Source organism: Mus caroli, unplaced genomic scaffold (genome assembly GCF_978045245.1).
Source record: "Mus caroli unplaced genomic scaffold, Mus_caroli_1 scaffold_13, whole genome shotgun sequence".
Taxonomy (NCBI): Eukaryota; Metazoa; Chordata; class Mammalia; order Rodentia; family Muridae; genus Mus; species Mus caroli.
In genome coordinates, this window is record NW_028227268.1 from 95,891,270 (window position 1) to 95,912,003 (window position 20,734).

Below are 20,734 nucleotides of genomic sequence, written 5' to 3' on the forward strand. Positions count from 1 at the left end.
GGAAATCAATAATAGGAGTCCCAATATGGGCCCCAAAAGGGAGGTCAACCAGGTTGAAAGCCAGGGAGAGGTTGAAAACCAAATTTTGTACCATGACTCTTGTTGTTCTCTCTCTCACTTTTTCTTTTTTCTAAACTGGCAGTAACCTTGGCAATGCTATCTTTAACTAATCCAGTTTTATCAACATATACACAGCATTCTTCCTTAAGTGCAGCACATAATCCACCTTGTTGTAGAAAGAGCAAATCTAATCCCCTTTTATTTTGAAGGGCAACTTCTGAAAGGGAAACCATGGAATCAGTAAGATCATCTAGGCCCCTTTTTATATTCTCTATATATTGGCTAGTAGCTTCATTGAGCAGATGGTAATTGCGCGCATTCTGTTGAGACGACACAAGAGCTGCGATTCCAGTCCCGGTCCCAGCAGCACCCAGGCCAAGAAGGACCACAAGGGTCACCGCCTAGATAGGCTCTCATTTGTGGCGGGATGGCAAGGAGGAACCTCGTTCCCAAAACTTCAGTAACTCATCTGATTCATGAATACTTAAATTTGAAAAAGCTGAACCAAGACACAATAATCTCTATTATTTATAAAATCTTGTATAATAGTGTACCGTGTAAGGCCCGTGGAACATGCCAAAATGATATCATTTGGGGCAAGAAGATAAGAAAACCCATTTTTATTTACTCTAAACATGTTATTGCAAATCTCTAGCAAGGGCTGTGGGGAAGCATGCCTGGGCCCAACACACAACTTCCTATCCCAGAGAGTTCTGTCAAGGTAAGCTGAACTGACTCGAAGGAGAGCTGGTTGGCATAGGAAAGCTATAGATGCTTTATGTTTGTTGGGGATTTCCTTTTGTAGTTTAATCTTGAATGTCAATCCCCAATTTGTGCCCTCTTTATATATGTGTAACCCCCAAGAGAATCCTCTCTTGGTCCAGTCAGCAATCCTTGCGGCTGTTGTAAAGCCCATTTGTAATAGGTTGTACCACCCTTGTCTAGAAGAATTGGGTGAACAATAGCTATTAAGGGGTTATTTTCCAGGGGAGGTGACTTTGGAATTGGGGTAAAGTCGTTTAACTGTGACATAATCCCAAGAGGAGGATGGGGTCCAATAGGTATCCCCAGTGGTTTCACAGCCCCAAGAGGCGCAGTAAAAATCATTTTCATAGCCACATTTATAATTTAGAGATCTATCTCGATGAGTTCCTGGACAGACATATATACCTCCAGTGTGTAAGGCCAGGGCAGCACGACATATATCACTGCTGCAACCTGGATCAATCTTTTTATCACCTGTGTTAACTGCTGTTAATTGAGGCATATAATAATCAGGGGTGCCCCCGGCAGCCTCTGCACCCAATGTGAGGACACAGATGTCTACTTCTAACTCAGGCCAATCGGGCTCGGCACCAGTCTTGGAGCTGGAGTTAGAGCAGCCCCAATGGCCAGGTTAATAGACTTAGAAACTTGTTGAGAAAACACATCTACCTCATTACAAAGCTTGATCATGCCATTTATACCTAAACTTTTGGTTTTACCTCTGAGGGCAGCCCTACATGCTGAATTGGGGTTTTCAAGAGCAAGTTGTAGGACCAACAGACCCTCACTTTCCTCAGGTCCCAAAATTCTCTCAGCTGCTTCCTGCAATCTGGCAATGAACTGCGAATAGGATTCTTGGGGCCCTTGTATAATCTTGGTTAGGGGCGTTGTCAGTGCCCCTGTAGTAGGGACATTGCGCCAAGCTCCCAGGGCTGCCTGTGCTGTCTGTGTGAGGACACCAGGGGATAGCCCTAATTGTTTTTTGTCTGTAGTGAAATTGCCTTTACAGCAGATTTTCTCAGCAGTCCAGGAGGCTGTCTTATGAGTAGGATTCTTTCTATTATTTGCAGCCAAATTTTCTCCTCTGTCCACAAACTCTGACTTCTAAGTTAAATATTGGCCTCTAGTGAGGACAGACTGAACAACTTTATTCCATTCATTGGGTATCAAGTAGCTTTCTCCTGCTAAACCTTCTAATACAGATACTGTGAACAGGGCATTAACCCCATAATTTTTGACAGCTGAATGAAGATCTTTTACATATCTCAGTTTTAGCTTTTTGTAGACTGGTTGGCTATTGGTGTCCAATCCTTCATCGGGGGGACATGCCACCCTCATCGAAATCAGAGTTTGGTTGATCCTCCTCCTCATCACTCTTTGGTTCCCCTGATCTTTATTAGAGGAGCCAGTGTGTGTGTGTGTGTGTGTAGGGGGTTCTCATGACCTGGAGCAGCCTGATGGGCTCGAGATCTGGTGAGGACAGGGAAGGTCAATTTTTCATTCCCTTGTTTCTTATAGGGACACTTGCAGCCAGTTTGAGGATTTTTTTGAGATGGGACCTTGAAGGTTCCCCATGAGGACCCTTTGTAGACTCTGAGTCTCTAGACTGAGGTCTTATAGCTCCTTTTGAAGTCCTAGAACTTCTTTAAGATTGGTGATCTGAGTCTGAAGTTCTCTTTTAGTTTGAAGTAATCACTGAACGGATGAAGGGACCAGTGATACAGGCCGAGGATTGGGGGAAAGGGGGGCAAATAAGGAGGAGGGTGGACACTCGAGCGAGGTGGCCGGGAACCGTCTCACTGTCTACACGGTACCTCTTGAATCTGTTGTCCAGAGGGTGGTCGTACCTTGTGCCCCACTTTGGGCTTCATTTTACCCATCCAGCAGGTCCAGTTATTCGAGGGTCTCGAGGGGACCTTCTCCTAAGAACTAAATGGGGGGAGGGAGAGACGAGAACCAAGTGCAAGAATGACATGGAAGCAGTCTGAGTAGCATCAAGGTTTCTCTGTATTCAGCAAGGCTCAAGGCTTAAATGCACAACAAAAGGAGAAGTACTTCTCAGCAGGAGGAATGGGGCAGTGGAAATGTACAAGCAAAAGAGGAAGTACTTCTCAGCAGGAGGGATGGGGCAGCAGAAATGCACAAGCAAAAGAGGAAATACTTCTCAGCAGGAGGGATGGGGCAGTGGAAATTTTTCTTTTGGCAACTACACGGGGAAGTAGGAACTTGGTGGTATCAGGGTACATCTTGTGGTCAGGACATCTGGCACTGACTTAGGGCTGGAACATACTGTGGTTGTTCTCGGAATGGTGCATAGGTGGCCCGCTTTTGACCCCCTTTTCTTCTCGAGGGGAGAGGCCCAATTCAGAGATCACAATAGAGTTGTCTTAATATCTCCCAACATATAACTGCATTGAACAATGTGTACTTCACAGAATTATGTCTCCCAGGTCTCCATTAGGATGCAAATAACTTTAAGTTGATATTTAGAGATGACTGCTATCAATTCACCAACAGCTGTCAATGGATATTTTGTTAAGCTTGAGAAAGCTTGAGAAACAAACATGCACACACACACGGGGGGGGATAGAGAGAGAGAGAGAGAGAGAGAGAGAAAGAGAGAGAGAGAGAGAGAGAGAGAGAGAGAGAGAGAGAGAGAGAGAGAGAGAGAGAGAGAGAGAGAGAACCACAGTTGCAGAGAAGACTCATATCAATGAGGTCATCTGGTTTCAAGTCCTTAAAATTAATGCAACACCAGATTCTAGTTCCTTGACCAGTAGAGGTAGGCCATTGCTGTTAGAAAACAGTTCTTCCACTTGTTCTAAAGGAACCCTTTCTTCTGTGAGATCATGTGTCCTCCTCAATATCTTAAACCCCATCCCATATTAGGCAATGTGTTGAATGTGAGAGTTAAAACACATGGTAATCTGAGGATAGAAGTGGCAGGGTTGTGCATGGAGAAAGGAGACCCAAATAAATCAGTCATCTGGGAAAACTGATAAATATATCCAGAACTGAATTAAGATAATATGCAATTAGGCAATGAAAGGTTCATCTTTAAAGGTGAGCTGTGTTTGGGAAAGTCTCCAAGATATGGAAAAGAAATGTTCCAGAATAAGTAAAATAAAGTTTCTAAGACTTTTGTGGCCAATGGTGATAAAAGAGAGGAAATGCAGGAGACAAGTTTCCAGCAATCCTAGGGAAGAATTCCTAACAGGAATTCTAGGAAGGCACCTCACTTCATTGTCATAAGACATAGAATGGTGAACCCAACTAGAATAGAGGCTGCAGCCTACTTCTAGTCTAGGAATAGGGAAGGAACTGGTCTCCATGATAGTCATGGTAATGGCAATCTTCCATAATAATTTGTATGCACAGGTTCATATTAGCTTAAAATAGGAAGTCTTATAAGGAGAAGAGTTGGCATGGCAACCAGAATGCCATGGAAGACACAATATCACAGATATAGCTGATGTGACACAGCATTTTTGAGGTCAAGATTTGTACCTAGTGTTACTCGGTATCTCTGATAAGAACTTGAAGCTATGCTCTGTCTTCTGTCCATAATGCTTCCTCCAATTTCCCCAATAACTTGTGAGTATCCTCACAAATATCCTTTCTGCTCTCATTTAGCTTAGTCCACTTAGCTCTGAACAGAATACTGTTTTGCTTCTGATGATCTGTTCCTCTTGTACTCATGCCTATTGTTCAATTTACTCAACCCACAGGTAGTACTTATACCACAGATCAAGTGACCTTGGAAGGACTAAATATGTTTACACTTCTGTTCCTGATTTTCTAAGAAGCATCTTCATTCCAGGACATATGCTTTTGTTGTTATAGATATTTCTTTTTTTTTTTTTTTTTTAAAGATTTATTTATTTATTATGTGTAAGTACACTGTAGCTGTCTTCAGACACTCCAGAAGAGGGCGCCAGATCTCATTACAGATGGTTGTGAGCCACCATGTGGTTGCTGGGATTTGAACTCTGGACCTTTGGAAGAGCAGTCGGGTGCTCTTACCCACTGAGCCATCTCACCAGCCCTAGATATTTCTTATTATGTTACTATAGTTATAGTACTGAAATATGCTGGGTGACTGACGTTTGGTTTTCTCACTTATAGAATGATGGTATTAGAGCAGGTGATCTCTAAAGACCCAAGAACCTCAAAGCTGCCTCTATGTTATTGAAATGATATGAAGAAAACCAATTCAGTGGAAGAGCAACTTATGGAATTTTTAGCTTATCCCAGCTAGAGATTCTTCTTGGCAGATTTTATGTCACAAAGGAAACAGATGCTACTTGGCTTTATAATGTGTGTTTATTTGATTTAAAGATGCATGATACCCAAAAGTGGAATGGCTTCTCTATGTAGGGGATAAGTGGTACTCTAGGAAATATTTCCACTCTCTGAGATGAAATTATCTTTATGATTCCTGTTGAATTTTCTGTTACAAGGACTTTCCAAGGCCTTCATTTGCCTGTTTGCTCTGATCATCACCCTCTTTCTGTTTTCTTGCCCATTCTGAGAGACAATTCACTCCCATTTGACAAGTGGAGTTGATTTTTCTCCCTACAAATTTGCCTCTCCAAGCTCTTATATGAGGGTTTGTACCTAGCCCTATATTATCTTGTTCTATGTTTAGTTGAAATCCTTGGGAGGCAATGGAGAAGCTAGAGAAAATACCCAAGGAGCTAAAGGGATCTGCAACCCTATAGTTGGAACAACATGATGAATTAACCAGTACCCCGGAGCTCTTGTCTCTAGCTGCATATGTATCGAAAGATGGCCTAGTCGGCCATCACTGTAAAGAGAGGCCCATTGGACTTGCAAACTTTATATGCCCCAATACAGGGGAATGCCAGGGACAAAAGAATGGGAATGGGTGGGTAGGGAAGTGGGGGGGAGTATGGGGGACTTTTGGGATAGCATTGGAAATGTAATTGAGGAAAATACGTAATAAAAAAAAAAGAAATCCTTGGGAGGCCTGCTCTTTTCTGAAGGGAAACAAAGGAGGAGATAATCTGAAGGAGCAGGGAAGTGGGCCAGGGAGGAATGGAGGGGAGAAAACTGCAATCAGGATATATTGTATAGAACAATAAAAAAATTAAAAACTGGAAAAAAAAAAGCTGAACTATGTTTCTTGACAACCTTTCCTGATCTCCTGATTAATTTCCATTCTTTTCTGACAAAAGAATGTGGGTTCAGCAATACAAAATGGAGCTCAGTTTGTCTCCCTTTATACTGCTAGACCATTAACTCTATGATTATCTTTCATAGTGTCTCAGTCACTAAGGCTGAAAAAGTTCTATTATGTCATAATATTTTTTTCCTTGCCCCACCCCCATTAGAAACAAAGTTCTACCATAGTTCAAATGCTGCCAGTCAAGGGATCGATTGCCTAGTTCCTCTGCCTCCTGGCTGAGTTTTAACCTCAACTCCCACTATGAAATGGAGCCAATAGTTTATCCATGAACTTTAAATGAGAATAACATAAATGCTGTCTATGAAGTTCTTGGTGTACAGGAATCACATTATCAAGCAAAAGCTATGATCCTCATTAGCTCCCAAATGTTGCAGTCTTCGCTGGCCTCTCTACTGTCATGACACAATTTTCCTTGCTGCACACACAACCATTCACTCCTCCCCTTTCCTTTATTATTGTCTCAAAAAGCACCTTATTACAACAGTGTCTATAATCTAATTTTCCAATAAACAGCATTGTGCTTTCTAGAGCTCTCACTGGGGGGCCTAATTGCCATTTCCAAATTTATCTCATATGGCTTATTATTACCTATGTTGTATTAGAAAGTGTTCGCGAATACCAAAAGACCCAAAAGGAGCATATTCCAATATAGTTGCATTAGGGTCTTTATTACAAGCTTGAGTTTGGAATCCCTGTTACCCCTGACACAGCAGGATGGAAGACAGAACCTTGAGCCTAGTTTTAGGCTAGCATTTATAGTGTCAAGAAGGGAGTATCTAGCCTGTCATACATCTGATTGAAGGACCATTTTTGCTTTAACATAACTGACTGGTGCTAGGAGCCAAACCATAAACTTAACTGTTGTTTTGTTTTGTTTTGTTTTGTTTTGTTTTGTTTTGTTTTGTTTTGTTTTGTTTTGTTTTGTTTTGATTTGATTTTTCTTGATTGGTGGTTGGTAGGAAGTGAAGTATCAGAGGCATTCTTGTAACTTGGAGATATAGATTTGTTCAGGAATAACCTGGAAACTTGTGCTAAACATAGGTCTTGTTAGAGGGAAATCTGGAAACTGGTGCTCTTCTCTAAGATGGTGTCTGAAACCAAAAAATCTGGTCTCTCACCGGTAACTTCAGGACAATCAGTGATAATTGTTTGTTTTCTTCCTACTGTATTGAATAGCTTGTCCACACTCTTCTGATGTCTTCAGAGCCATAGTTTACTCAATCCATGAAGAGCTTACATGCTACTTAAGGTTATATACACATTGTTTACTGGTTTTACCTCCACTCCTCTCATTCCTGATAATTAGCATATTAGCTTCATTTATAGTACTCATTTTTCCTTATTATTAATTTCCTTATGTATCTAATTCATTTCTCATGTTTAATTGCAAATGTCTTCAGCTAGAAAATCATTTATGTTCTGACGTGTACATACCAAAAAGCTGTTCACCAGACATGTGAGTAAGCAATACTTTTAAAGAATGACTAAAGGAAATAATATAAATATTTTTGTATTTATGGAAATAAAAAGATGTAGATACATTTTAAAAACTTAATGTATGAAATGTATTAACAAATGAACAAAAAGCCATTTGTTATGTGCTTTATACGTTGAAAGAAAAAAAGTAAAATGAATTCTTGCAAAGAAGCAAACATTCTAAGTAAATACAAATGAATGAATCGATACTAAAAAGGGCACTGTTGATAAACTAGGACAGCCCAAGTGATATAGCAGCTCTTCTTACCTACCACCACCTATGTTTTCTCACTTTTGGCATTTACACACATGGCAATTTTACTATACCTTGAATTCTGACATTGGCTGCTCAAGTCAAATGTGAACAATGCTAGGAAGTTCTATTTAATATAAAGCTCTTTTTTGTTGTTGTTTTTTATTTGTTTGTTTGTTTTTGCTAATGTTTCTCATTTTAAATCTTTTAAAATTAAAAAATTTTGCACATCTTGTGTTTGTGGCATTTTCTTTTTCTGTTTGACCAGTGATTAAATGTCAAAATGATTACAGAGTCTAACTCATTGATAATATATGTAAAGACTCATGTTGTGAATTATATATCTGTTCCTATGAGTTAGTGGTTACCTATTAAAATTCAGCAAACCAGAGAAATAGACACATGTTCTAAGCAAAACTCCTATTCTTGTCACTGCTATTTTTAAACAATGCAGAAGCCTCAATCTGTCAGGCTGTGGTCAGCATGCTGAGTAGGCTACTCTTGACAAGGAAAAATGGTCCTTCTATAGGTTCCTCATCAGGGTTCACTTCATTCAATACTGCAGAATCCACACTTCAAACTTGCTCTAAAGAATTGTACTGTTCCCTGTAGATTGTTCCCATTCTTTCTGAAGTCCATTTTCTCTGGAAGATTTGAGCCCTGAAAAGAAAACAGAGGTACCAGAAAGACCATGAATATTTGGGTTAAAACCCCTGTTAACTTAGGAGAGACAAACACTGCTTAAAAATAAAAGAATCATTGTTTCCCTCAACATTGCTTCATTGAACATCAAATTATAATTTAGTCATCTTTTAAAGGCATTATTAGAAAAATTAAAATATTATCAAAAGCAAGTATGTTTTCCAAAATATGTGATAAGTTTTATAAAATAATTTCATGGATATAACAAAAGTTGTTGTGCATGATTGAAACTTGATCAGATGAACTCATCAAAGAAGATCTGATGGGTAAATACATGTATGTAAGTTCTTAATCCCCATAAATCATAAATTATAAGTAAATGCAAAGTAGACTAGAGTAAGATACAAATATTAAAGTGATGGCTCAAAATAAAAAAAAAAAATACAATCAAGCAAGGTACAACTGAAATCTTGAGTTTTACAATACATCTTCCTATGTTCCCAAACCTAAGTTAACCAAAAGTTTGGGGGAACATGATAGATTTTTATTCAGAATGAAGAAAGGAATGGAATAGTGATAAGGATAACTACTTGAATGCAGTTCAAAATTATTTATAACTGTGTAAGTGGCTAGGTTGAAAAATATCTTATGTTTTATTTACATGTTATTCAGGTAAAAATAATTAATCTCATATTTTTCTAGCTCCAGTGGATTAACAGAAGAGCCATTCATGACTCTTGGTTTCAAGAAATAAGATCATCTGTGTTGGAGAAAGTATTTCTGAATTGTTAAATCTAATGGAAAAGGAACACTGACTGGGAAGAATCTCTACCTGTGAAGTTGTGACACTTCAGCAAGTAAGTCATGAGGCTTTATTATTCAATTACTGAGTTGGAGTGTATATTAAACACAGTAACACTTATCAAACATGATCACAACCTAACCTTGTGGTTTAATAGGACAAAAGGATTAACGTGTCGCGTTTAATGCTACAATTCTTATAATTAAATTTATTATATATGTAGATTTCCTACATGCTTAAAATACTTAAAGTCCCTCAACAAAAACATTTTAATAAGTTGATTTTTCATATAATTAATAGGGTATAGTTCATTATATGTTATAGATATATAATATATGTCATGGCATTATGTATTTCTTTATTTCAATTTAGAAAAGTGAAAATGGGTGCTGAAAATTATTTCTTTTGATTTCTGTGATAATTCTGATTGCCACCTTGATATAATTTAAAATCAATGTCTTAGCTAGGGTTACTATTATTTTGATGACATACCATGACCAAAGCAACCTGGGAAGAAAAAAGTATATCTCAATTAACATTTGTAGATAGCTAGTTAACATTCCAAAACTGAGTAAAGTCAGAGGCAAGAACTGAATCAGGGCTGGAACCTGGAGGCAGGAGCTAATGCAGAAGTCATAGAGGAGTGCTACTTATTGACTTGCTCATCATGGCTTTCTCAGCCTGCTTTCTTACAGAAACCAAGACAAATAGCCCAGTGTAGAATTGATGACAGAAGGCTAAGACCTTCCCACACAAATCATTAATTAAGAAAATGCCCTACTACTAGATCTTATGAAGATGTTTTTCATTTGAGGTTGTATCATTTCACATTGGCTTTTGTCATGTTGACATAAAATAAGTGAACATAACTGATCCATTATCAACTTGACAAAAAAAAATTACTGTTAAGCCATAAGCCCTCCATTTTTATTCTTCCCCAAGATCACACCTAAATATCATGATTATAATACTTTTAAAGTCCTAGAGTCTTTAAACATTTAAATTCAAACACTCGATAAGTCTCAATATCTAAGACTTTTAAAATTCAATCTCTCAACTGTTCGCTCCTGACAATCAAAAATAAAGTATTTTCTTATCTGAAAGGTATTGAACCAGAACTGAACTGAAAAAAAAGCAAAAACAAACTCCAAATGTGTAAATAATTCAAATGTTCAATTATTTTGGGTTCAATCATGACCTTCTGGGCTCCTCCAAAGGGATTTCTCCTCCAAAGGTCACTTTGACTGCTCTCTCATGGCAGCACGCACAGCCTGTGTTCTAATTTCCTACTCATTCTACTCTACTGACTCTGTGGTTTTATGGTCATATCAAGACCACATACTGGCATCTCCATAACTTCTGTTGTCCCTTGCTGCAATTGGACTGCACTTTCCCTTTCTCTTGGGCTGTTTCAGGAGACTCAGCACTGCCATCCACTGCCATGATTTCAAAATCAGTGTCACCCATTTGACACTACCAAGTTTGACTCTGAGCATAAAATAAACTTTGGTCAGTTCTGGAACACAAATTCTTTGTGTTGACTTTCAGGAAATTTTCCAGAGAAGACTTTACTTCAATGATATTAGTCTCTTGTCAAGAACCAGCCTTGACAATCAGGTACTGAGGTGGGATGCATTGTTGGATGACCAAAAGGTGATGGCTTCTAGCAATTGACACTCTCTTACTGTTCTGGAGGCCAGGTCTGACAGCTTGTGGCCATTGACTTGTAGCATTGTGGCTGATTGCAGTCGGGGATTGGAAAAACAAATTTAATTACTTGTGCTCTTTACTCTTTAACTCAGGGGCCATTCTTTCTGCAGCCTTTTCTGCATGGCTTCTGCCAGTCTCTTCTTAATCAGAGATGATTCTGCAACCCTAGCTGATAAACATTTATTGTTCCAGGAAAGCAAAGATTTTAGTTTAGTGATTCTCTTGTCTCTTGTTAATCACAGCTAATTCTTCAGGTCAAGCTAACCAGATATGACAGATTTGTCACACAAATTGTCCAGCAGAGTCTTTTCTTACATCTGAAACTTAGAAAGACAGGTCTCTATTATCTGCACTTCCCTCAACTTTCTCATCTTTAAACTTCTACAGAATAGCTCACTGAGCTCTCAACACTCAGTGACATTTCTAGCCCAAAGTTTCATATTCCTTCTACAATCCCCCCCCCCAAAAAAACAACAGGGTCAGGTCTATCACAGAAATACCTTACTCCCCAGGGGATTTTCTACCCCAAAGTTCCATAGTCCTCCTAGAGTCCCCCTAATCCCAATAAAACAACATGATCAGGTCTGACACATTAATTCCTCACTGTTGGTATACTAACTTCTGTCCAAATTAGAGTACAGCAGTGATAAAACACCATGACCAAAACAACCTGGGGAGAAAATGGTTTATTTCAGCTAATATTAACAAGTAACAGAGCATCAGTGAAGGAAGAAAGTCAGGGCAGAAACTCAAATGGCTAGAATCTGGAGGCAAGACCTGATGAAGAGGCCATAGAGGAATGATGCTTTGTGGCTTACTCATTATGGCTTGCTCACCCTACTTTCTTATATAACACAGAACTATCAGCCCACAAGCAGCTAGACATTCCTCTATCAATCACTAATTAAGAAATTGCCTTATACCCAGAACTTACGGAAGAATTTTCCCAATTGAGGTTCTCCATTGGGATGATTTTAGCTTGTGCCAAATGAATATAAAACTAGCCAGCATGACACAAATATTTGGATAACTGTAGGAGGGATAGTTAGATTAAATTAAGTGATGTGGGAAAGTTAATTCTGTGACAACATTTTCTATGTTGTAAAGTTCTATACAGAAATACAGAAGCAAAACATTGAGCATGAGCACCCATCACTTTCTGAATCCTGGATATGCCTACCTGGTAGCCATGCTTTCCTGCCACTCTGCCTTCCCTGCTATACTGCATTGTATTTCTTGGAACTAAATGGCAAAATCACCATTCACTTCTTCATGTAGTTTTTATCCCAGCAATGAGAAAAGTAACCTTAGTAGTTAGTGGTTTTATATTTACCTCTTTATCCTTATTTACAAGAGAGGTTTAATAATAGTTCCTGCCATTCTACTATTCAAAGTGTCACACATTACTATTTTCTGAAGCCAAAGTGCTCAGGTCAGTGCCTGCTAAAATATATCTCAAAGTCCATCACTCACACTGAGAACTCTCAATATGTTTCCTTAGTAAACCTTTTCCATGGCACTCATATCACAATACATAGTGTGAGGAATGAGTAAACAAGATTGGAAGATGGTTCTTGTTGGTAATCATAGATTTCTAAAAAGATCAGAATTTCAGATTGCTTTCGAATTATAAAATGTTCTAAATAAATTATTCCTGGCTTGCAGTCTGAATTACTTATGAGTAAAAGGTAAATGTAAAAAGCTTCAAGCCTAAAGAAGCCCTTTCCAAAGTACTTTTTGCTTTTTCACTGTCTTAAATGCAAGTGCTCTCTCTGTCTTGTAAACAGTGATTCACTGAAACCATGAATTTGAACTTTATGTGGTGGGGTAAAGACTAAATTTATCTCAAGGATTATTTAAGAAGAAATATTTGGAGAAAATTCAAGCCAATGTTCTTTCAATAGTTGTGAGTACATCTGTATTCATAAACATCAAATTAATTTTCTCTTAAGAGCAAAGAAAAATGTTTCTTTTTACTGCCTCACTTGATGTTCACTGACATAATAATTGAAATTCATGAGTAGGAGTAATTATTTAATCATTGAAATTGTGCTAGAAACTAGAGATCTTGTTAAAATAAATCTGACAAAGATTATTAAAAACATGTTGCCTTCAAACAGTGTGGTTGCTGTGAATAGCTGTCTCCTGGCATGTAAAACATAGTTGATTACCAACCTTCCTGTTCTTGCCATGCTGATAGCACGGATAGCATTTACAAGTTCACATTCACTTAAAGAAGTACAGGAGAATACAGCTAAAGAGGTACAAGTCCCAAAAGAAAAACAGGGAAACACAACCAAACAGGTAGATGTCTTTAGAGAAAAACAGGAAAACAACCAAATAGGTGATGGGATAGAAGAAAACCATACTAGACCTAAAAAGGGAAGTAGACACAATAAAGAAAACCCAAAGTGAGGCAACACTGGAGATAGAAAACCTAGGAAAGAAATCTGGAACCATAGATTCGAGCATCAGCAACAGAATACAACAGATGGAAGAGAGTATCTCAGGTGCAGAAGATTCCATAGGGAACATGGGCAACACAATCAAATAAAATGCAAAATGTAAAAGGATCCTAACTCAAAACATCCAGGAAATCCAGGACAAAATGAGAAGACCAAACCTACGGATAATAGGAGAAGATGAGAATGAAGATTTTCAACTTAAAGGGCCAGCAAATATCTTCAACAAAATTATAGAAGAAAACTTCCCAAACCTAAAGAAAGAGATGCCAATGAACATGCAAGAAGCCTACAGAACTCCAAATAGACTGGACCAGAAAATAAATTCCTCCCTACACATAATAATTAGAACAACAAATGCACTAAACAAAGATAGAATATTAAAAGCAGTAAGGGGAAAAGGTCAAGTAACATATAAAGGCAGACCTATTAGAATTATACCAGACTTTTCACCAGAGACTATGAAAGCCAGAAGATCCTGGACAGATGTTATACAGACACTAAAAGAACACAAATGCCAGCCCAGGATACTATACCCAGCCAAACTTTCAATTACCATAGATGGAGAAACCAAAGTATTCTACAACAAAACCAAATTCACACATTATCTTTGCATGAATCCAGCCTTTCAAAGGATAATAACAGAAAAAAACCAATACAAGGACAGAAACACATGACATGTACTCACTGATAACTGAATATTAGCCCAGAAACTTAGAATACCCAAGATACAAGATACAATCTGCAAAACACATGAAACTCAAGAAGAACAAAGACCAAAATGTGGGCACTTTGCCTCTTCTTAGAACTGTGAACAAAACACCCATAGAAGGAGTTATAGAGACAAAGTTTGGAGCTGAGACGAAAGGATGGACCATCTAGAGACTGTCATACCCGGGGATCCATCCCATAATCAGCCTCCAAATGCTGACACCATTGCATACACTAGCAAGATTTTGCTGAACGGACCCTGATATAGCTGTCTCTTGTGAGGCTATGCCAGGGCCTAGCAAACACAGAAGTGGATGTTCACAGTCAGCTATTGGATGGATCACAGGGCCCCCAGTGGAGGAGCTAGAGAAAGTACCCAAGGAGCTAAAGGGGTCTGCAGCTCTTTAGGTAGAACAACATTATGATCTAACCAGTACCCCTTGGAGCTCATGTCTTTAGCTGCATATGTTTCAGAAGATGGCCTAGTTGGCCATCATTGGAAAGTGAGGCACCTTGGTCTTACAAACTTTATATGCCTCAGTACAGGGGGATGCCAGGACCAAGAAGTCGGGGTGGGTGGGTAGCGGAGTGGCAGAGGATGGTATGGGGGACTTTTGGGATAGCATTGGAAATGTAAGTGAAGAAAATACCTAATAAATAAAAAAAATTCTTATTTTAAAATGGTGACAAGATGTACATTAATGAATCCAAAATATTATGTTGTTTAGAGTATTTTTCTTTCTTTCTTTGATTCTACATTTTTATTCTCAAAATATTTTAAATTAAAGATTAAACCTTTGTACTTTGAGTTATTTTAGATATAATGGTTGTTATGTCAGATTTTGATGGATGTTTTAACTTTTTAAAAGTTTTGCTGTTCTTTTGAAACAGAGTGTCTCACAGCCAAGACTGGATTCGAACTCTATAGGAACATGGGAATGACCTTACTCCATTTTTAAAGTGCTGGGATTACGGGTATATCACATCATAATCACATGTCTGCCTTAATGTTATAAACAATATTAAATAATTTCATTTAATAGTCATGAACTATTTCACCAGTAAACTGAAGAAGCACAAAAATGTAGATTACAACTGCCCTTCAGTCCACTTGAGTTTACTTGATAAATAATATCACCTGAGTACTTATGATGTTCCTTTCAAATATCAATATATTGTTCAACTGTTGCATAGTCAATATCACTCTACCCATAAGTGTCTGGGAGAATAGAAAAAGTTTAAAGAAATTCATTAGAAAATATTCTGACTATGATAATTTTCTCTTAGAAACAGACACTATCCCACGACTCTAGATAGATGCCTGAATCTGCTAGAAATATAGTTATAGGATTGAATGGGCTTCTTGGCATTCCTGGATAGAAAGTATAATTACTCTTGGACTTCAAGACCACATTTAAGCAAGATATAAGTTGATTTCATGGTAAACAATTTGATAAGTGAGACAGATACTAAGTATCTAGTAGGTGGACAGCATATTCAGAATGGATACACTGGACAAAGTTTATATCCCAGGCTAAATGGGCAAAATTGTGCAGATAGTATCATGTTATACAAAACAACAAACAGTTTAAATAATATGAATTGTTTTGTGTGGACTTAAATATTTTAGGCTACAGGTTATTGTTGGCAATAGAATCACAGAAGCAAAATCATGGATAAGGGCAGAGTATTATATAATTGAGTTGAACATTTAAAACTCTTTCTCTTACAAGATTTAATAAAACATACTATGTTTATAGATCACTAGCTGGGTAAAACTTTGAAGTGATGACATAGTTCAGTGACAAAGGTATCTGCTTTCAAACCTGACCTGAGTTTGGTTCAAAGTGATATCTACAGTTGTGTTCTAATGTGGGCATGAGCAGGCACCAGCATATACACACACACACACACACACACACACACACACACACACACACACACACACAGAGAGAGAGAGAGAGAGACAGAGACAGAGACAGAGACAGAGACAGAATGAAATAAATTAAATGCAGTTAGTTATGGAAACCCTGAGAATTGAACATTGCCTAAGTTTCATTTCCTGATCTCCAGACCCTTACCCAGATTTACTCAAGAGCTGTTTCTTGATTCAAACTCTCATCATCTTCAATCCAATGTCTTCCATTTTACAACCACAGACGTGATTTAGATAGCACTTATAACATCATAATCTCAAATATCTTTGACCTCATTTATGCAATATATTCATGACTAGAGGAACCACCTAAACCTTAAAATTATCTATAATAACAAACCTCAGTCTATGATTCAGCACTAATTCCCCAGGCCTTCATTTAACATGACTTTTAGGCCATCAAATCTACTTCCAACCTAATTTATATTTCCCAGTGGAGCACTCCACATGGCATGTTCCTTACCATGTGGCTTCACATAGGGACCTGTCTACCCAGTTTATATTGGGATACACTTAATCAAGTTTGCTCTGTATTTGAGCTTTATGAAGAGCATAAAAAGTACTAGTTACAAAGCAGAAATAAGAAATGACTGTCTTTACAATGACTATTCCCTAGTCTAGCTCCTGGTTAGACAATACCTATATAATTTAATCTCAAATTTCCTTTATATTTAAAAAATTGTCTTTATTTTCATTTTAAAATCAGTATGTTCAAAAGTTTTCCATTTTCAACTTCTTCTGATCTATTTAGACCTTGAAAAACTACATAGAAACATTTCTGTTGTAAGTTTCTATAAACTAAAGCACTTATGTAAGAAAGCATTTTAAAGAATAAGTGTGAGATCTGGGACCACCTGACTTCCACCCACTCCCCTCCCCTTCGCCCCCCAGGACGGGAGACATAGATGCCGACTGACAAGCTGCCAAGTTTGCTGTACTTTCTGCCTCTGCCAGTCAAGAAAGCCTTGGCCCTCTCTGGGACTTTCACTCACCTCCTTCCAGCCTCTTGCCAAGCTCTTCTAGGCTGAGCTTGTGGCTTCGAAGTTTTGTTTTGTTTTGTTTTGTTTTGTTTTGTTTTGTTTTGTTTTTTGTTTTTTGTTTTTTGTTTTTTGTTTTTTGTTTTTTGTTTTTTGTTTTTTGTTTTTTGTTTTGTGTTTTGTTTTTTGTTTTTTGTGTTTTTTTTGTTTTTTGTTTTGTTTTTTGTTTTTTGTTTGTTTTTGTTTTTGTTTTTTGTTTTGTTTTTCTTTTTGTTTTTGCTTTTCATCTTTTCACAACCCACAAAAAAACCACTAGCTGCTGAGGCTCCAATGAGATCAGGATGTGAACTGCACCAATGTTGTTCTGGGTTTTTAGGAATGTTTGATTTTGGGACTCTGTGCAGGGAGGGACCATAGGCCTGATATACAATGATATTGTGACCACAGGTATGGAAGACAAAAGAGCAACCACAGGTGCTATTGGATGGCTGAATGAATCTACTGGCAAGGCACCTCTGGTACCAACATAGAACGAGGGTGGGACAAGCCTCCCGTTGAGGAACTGCCAACATCAGGAACCTCAGACCATGATCACAAAGAACATGAGAGTACAACCTCTGTCAAAGTGGTGACTAGCCACTCTGTGGACAAGAAAACAAGTCACCCCAATAGAGATAACACAGGTGATGAAACGCAGACCACAGATAAGAAAGATGGCTTGCCAGTATTCACCCTGGTTGGAATCACAGTTGGCGTCCTGTTAGCCATCGGCTTCGTTGGAGGGATCATTATTGTGGTTATGAGGAAGATTTCTGGAAGGTTCTCACCCTAAAGAGCTAAACAGAACAGGTTGTTCTCCCAGAACATCTGAAAATAAGATAGTTTCCAACTTGGCCTGTTCCCCATCCTCTTCCTGTGGAGGAAGATGACCCATGGAATGCCCACCCACCCCACTCACAGCTATGGTGATCTCTCCACTTGCCAGCAGTACCAAAGGGAAGATACAAGACAAGCCATGGCCCCTCGAACCTTCTGCCTTTGGAAAACAAAATTTTTAACATAATTATTATCATCGATGATTCAAAAGACAACATGCTTAGAAAATGGAGCAAAGCCGAGACAGTATCATCAGCTTTAGCAACTGTAACCATGGGTTTGCCCTGGCCAGTCCCTATTACTGTTAAGAGGCAAAGGAGTCTGGAAATGTTACATCATAGAGGCAGGCGTCCTTTTGCAGTTGCCAATTAGCAACTGCAGTCAATACATACATATTCCAGCCTAGTCCAAAGCATCAACTGTATCTTCAGATCCTGGAAGATACTTTGATTTTTACAAGTCTCCAAACCATCTCAGCCTCTGATGAGATGAGGATCCAAGTCCTCATCTCCCTAGGACTCAAGCCCTCAGATCAGCCCCACCTTTCTGGAAATGGAGATTTCATCCCAGATGCTTGAGAACATTGTTGGATGTCACAAGATACCAGAGACTCAGCCGCTGTAGGACCAAGAACCTTTCAATAGAAGTGACTCCTGAGTTTGCTTTAGTATAGGAAGTAAGACCGACCAGTCTCTAACATCCACCTTCTGCTTCTGAGCAAAGACAGGGAAAGCAAAAATAATCTTGTATAAATTTTAACTACTTTTATGTGGTGGATGTGAAGGTTTAATGTTAATAGAAGATATTTTTGGTCTTTGTGACATACCACATTCTTTCCATTGTTACTCAGTGTTGCTGGGACACAGCTGTAGTATCTTTGTCACCTGTGTTGGGACTCAATACAGTGTAGACATCTTTTCAAATAAAACATGATTGTATACTAAAAAGAATAAGTGTATTTTGAACTAAAAAATATGGTTTATTTAGATTTTCTACTTATGCACTAATACTTGAGCCACCATGTGTTCTGAAATGAACATCATAATAAATTCAAAGATCAATTTTTATTTTATAAAAGAACAATAATTTTAGCATAGAGTAATATTGTACATGTCTTAGACATAAAAGTGGTTTATTCTTGTAACACTACCATGTCTGTGGAAAAGAGACACCCATAGTCCTGAACCTAGTTGACCATCAGCATAGCTGAATCAATTAAATTCTAGCTTCAGTGCATGATCCTGTCTATAATGAAAATTTTGGTTTCTTTTAAAACCCAGTTTTGTTCTATGAATATGTTTTTGCTTAAATACCAGCTATGGGATATGTGTCTGTTTCAGACTATCCACAGCTACTATGATTGTCTTATGCTCTAAGAGAAAAAGAGGGACCTGGATGGTGTCGGGTGCATAAAATTTGTATGGAATTCCTGAAACTTTTGAGACGATAATAATGTGAGAGCCCTGAGATCTGTGGTAGTTACTGCTGGTCTCTGATGCTGTATTTGCGATTGATGGATTGATCATTGGGGATATCCTGAAAAGGAGGTTGAACTTGCCCAAAGAAACTAGACACCCCTAGCAGAAACAATTAGTCTAAAGAGGTATACAGGCATCTAGCCCCTTTAACTTTCTTTCTCTCCTACCTAGTATTGGGTGGTTGAAAAGGATTGAGGTATAAGGAGCTTTGGAAGGGTGGTAAATAATATAGAAGGCAATAAAGTATCTTTTTAAATGTACATCTACATGTCTCAAAAAATAAGGTAAATGGATGGGGAAATGGTTCAGAAGTTAAATGACAACTTTGGTCTTCCAGAGGACACATATTCTGTTCCAGGATCTATATCCTGTGGCTCACAAACACCTGTAATTCAACATCACAAGCAATCCACCTTCTTCAAACTCTGAAGGCAGCAGAAATCATGTATGCAACCCCAAACACAGATACTGTCCTAGTTAGTTCTATTGCTGTGATAAAATAATATGACCAAAAGCAAGTTGGGGGAACAAAAGGTTTATTGACTTACATATCCAGAATCACAGTCCATTTGGGGGAAACCAAAGAAGAAATATTAACCATTCAGGAACCTAGAAACAGGAACCAATACAGAGACTATGAAGAAGTTCTGATTAATGAATAGCTTGCTCTCCTAACTTACTCAGCACTTGCTCAGCATACTTATTTTTTTATAAACCCCAGAAACACCAGCTGATGTATGGGCACTGGCAAAGGGCTGGACCCTGGCAACAGGCTTGACTGTTTATAGTTCATTCTTCTAGAGGCATTTTCTCAATTAAGTTTCCTTTCTTGAAGATGACTGTAGCTTATGTCAAGTTGACACAAACCTAGCCAGCACAGCAACATAATTAAAAGTAGAAGTAGAGAGTGAATGAAGAAGACAATCAACCAACTTAGGCCAACTTCTGGCCTAAACATACACACATATACATTCATTTGCATGAATACATATACCCATGTATATACATTATATAGAAATGAACATATACATATACACAAAAGGGGTTTTCCAAAGAGTTGACATTCATTATTATATTATATAATAAAATGAATCAGAGATACTATCTATATTTTTCTCTTTTTATACAATTTTATATGTCAGGCTTTACTCTGAATATATTCATTTTCTAGAGAAGACAATATTCATAAACTTTCTCAGAATATTAAATAACATATAACAAATTGTTTTAGGCAGAATAGGTCCTAAATTTCATTGCCATTACTTATGATTTCTTTTTAAGATGGAACCTACTCTTCTCTAAAGTAACAATTTTACAGTTCTCATTCAATTCATAATTTGTTTAATATTCTCATAAATGAAAAATAGCAGGTTTACC

At 38.0% G+C, this 20,734-nt stretch overlaps 1 pseudogene; it reads left to right on the top strand.

Annotated features, from left to right (window-relative positions):
* The first annotated feature begins 17,344 nt into the window (after positions 1-17,344).
* LOC110306311 (podoplanin pseudogene) lies at positions 17,345-17,835 on the top strand (annotated as a pseudogene).
* Positions 17,836-20,734: the final 2,899 nt, after the last annotated feature.